The sequence below is a fragment of the Hylobates moloch genome, unplaced genomic scaffold, assembly GCF_009828535.3.
Source record: "Hylobates moloch isolate HMO894 unplaced genomic scaffold, HMol_V3 SCAFFOLD_1, whole genome shotgun sequence".
Taxonomy (NCBI): domain Eukaryota; kingdom Metazoa; phylum Chordata; class Mammalia; order Primates; family Hylobatidae; genus Hylobates; species Hylobates moloch.
Genome location: NW_026652276.1, coordinates 140,721,415 through 140,724,101, shown reverse-complemented (window position 1 = coordinate 140,724,101; position 2,687 = coordinate 140,721,415). Strand labels below are relative to the sequence as shown.

At 44.5% G+C, this 2,687-nt stretch overlaps 1 pseudogene; it reads right to left on the bottom strand.

Moving 5' to 3' along the window:
• Positions 1-980: 980 nt before the first annotated feature.
• On the bottom strand, positions 981-1,476 carry LOC116810697 (peptidyl-prolyl cis-trans isomerase A-like; annotated as a pseudogene).
• Positions 1,477-2,687: the final 1,211 nt, after the last annotated feature.

The window sequence follows — 2,687 nt, the reverse complement described above, 5'->3', positions numbered from 1 at the left end:
TAGCACCAGGTACCTGGCTTTTCAGACTCTACATAGGAATTCCACCATAATTAAAAGATGTATAAACTTGACCTACATACTCCAACTCAAATTACTCAAAGGGCCCAAGACCCTTCCCCATAGAGCCTAAAGCCCAATAGCCTTCCCTCAAGGAATACCAGCAGTGTTCAAGTTTAGCTTTGTTACAGAAAATGAGCCATAACAGATTTCTCAGTTTGTGACACTAGTCACCTTGAAGAACACCTCTAAATGCATGAACTCATTGAGCACTGGTCCAACCTCTAATTTCTGGCTCCTTGCTTTTCCTGCCCCTGCCTACCTTTAAAAGACAGAGTCTCACTCTGCCACCCAGGCTGGAGTGCAGTGGCATGATCATAGCTCACCTCAGCCTTAACTCCTGGGCTCAAGCAGTCCTCCCAGGTCAGCCTCCTGATTAGCTAGGCCTATAGGCATGCACCACCAGGCCAGGCTAATTATTTTTTGTAGAGACAGGGTCTCACTATGTTGCCCAGGCTGATGTTGACTCCTGTCCTCAAGTGATCTTCTGCCTCAGGTTCCCAAAGCGTTGGGATTACAGGCGGTGAGCCACCACGGCCAGCCCCTGCCTACATTTTCAGTATTCCACTCAATAAATAACATTGAGACTTCCTGGGTCTGGACAGTAAAAAAAAACTGAGTACTACGTAGAATTAAGCAAGCATGTAAGTGATGTTTCAGAAGTAACCTGTTTCTGCTTCAAGTAAGGCCTACATCAACGCCGTAACTCAAACAAGGACAGACAATTGTTATTTAGTTTTTATTTCATAATCATAAACTTAACTCTGCAATCCAGCTAGGCACGGAAGGGAACGAAGAAAACATGGAACCCAAAGGGAACTGCAGTGGAAGCACAAAGATTCTAGGATACTGCAAGCAAAAGGGGTGCTCTCCTGAGCTACAGAAGGAATGGTCTGGTGGTTAAGACAAAACACAAGTCAAACTTACCAGAGCTGTCCACGGTCAGCAATGGTGGTCTTCTTGCTGGTCTTGCCGTTCCTGGACCCAAATTGCTCCATGGCCTCCACAATATTCATGCCTTCTTTCACCTTGCCAAAGACTACATGCTTGCCATCCAACCACCCCATCTTGGCAGTGCAGATGAAAAACGAAACAGTTTGTGTTGGGTCCAGAATTTGCCATGGACAAGATGCCAGGACCTGTATGCTTTAGGATAAAGTTCTCATCTTCAAATTTCTCCCCATAGATGGACTTGCCACCAAGGCCATTATGGCGTGTGAAGTCACCACCCTGACACATAAACCCTGGTATAATTCTGTGAAAGCAGGGACCCTTATAACCAAATCCTTTCTCTTCAGTGCTCAGAGCACGAACTTTTTCTGCTGTCTTTGGAAACTTTTCTGCAAACAGCTCAAAGGAGATGTGGTCCAAGGGCTCACTGTCGACAGCAACGTCGAAGAACATGGTGTGGTTGACCATGGCTGATAGTACCGGGACTCCTGGCGGCAGTAGCCTCTGCAAAGCCAGTCATAGAAATTTGAGAGTTTCTCCTAGATATATGTTTTAGCTACTTATTTTTATATTAAGTGGTAAATTCTTGACTGTAGGTGCCTTGTCTTAATCCCCTTTGTTTTTATTTTTTTCCTGTCTCCAGGGCAGCCATGTTTGCTTTTATGGATTGTGTAGCACACAGCTCTAAAGAGTGCCTAGGGTTGAACAGTGCACATCTGTCTCACTGTACAGGGAAGCCCGGACCATCACAATAAACTGCAGGCAGCAAGTCTTTTTATTTATTTGCTGAGTTAAAATGATTCCCATAAGTTCCCTCCAAAATCACCGCCAGATTTTTGGTGGGAAGAATGCATTGGAGACAGGCATTAAACACTAGTCCAGGTTAATATTTGCATTGAATGCCTCTCTTATATCTTTTAGCATACATTAAAATGGACCCTAGTCTTGTTCTAGTAAAACCCACGACTGAGTGAACCAAGAATGAGACTGCCGGCTGGTAGTGCACACTCTGCAGGGTGCCGGGGGCTGGCTTCATCCATGTTGCCATGTTTCCTAAGGAATATCTTACATCTAGAGGCTATGGTGTCTCACATTTTTGTCCCTAGTTATCTACTTTGTGTGTACCTTGCATTCCTTCCTTTTCAGCATGCAGAATTGGACTTGGCTTTGAAGTAAAATGATACTGGTTTTTGAGTGATCCAGCAGCTGTTACACTTTGGTGAGAGTTTTCTTCTCCACCCAAGTCTTGTTTTCCATTTCTCTCTCCATCACTTTCTCTTCTACCCCCACCTCTTCCAGCTTACTCTACCCAATTACCACTCCAGAAACAATTCCTGTCTATCTCTTTTCCCAAAGAGATGCTTCCTTTATTCAACTGCTTAAATAAATAAAACAAAGTTTCCCTTTCCTCTGAACCACCTGCTCAAAATACAAGCGGGAGACCAATTATAACCCAGGAGACAAATCCCCTTTGAACAGCTGATCCAGGGAATGGATTTGGAGGCTTATCTTCGGTCTGAATCACAGGGTCATGCCAGGGTCATCCCTAGATCAAATTGTCCCCTTGGCTTCCACTGAGCTTACCCTGAAATGTGCACACTGGGTCTCTTTTCCCATGGATTATGAAGCTATTTGGTGAAGGCTGCTCATTTGATGTACTAATCAGTATCTTGACATAA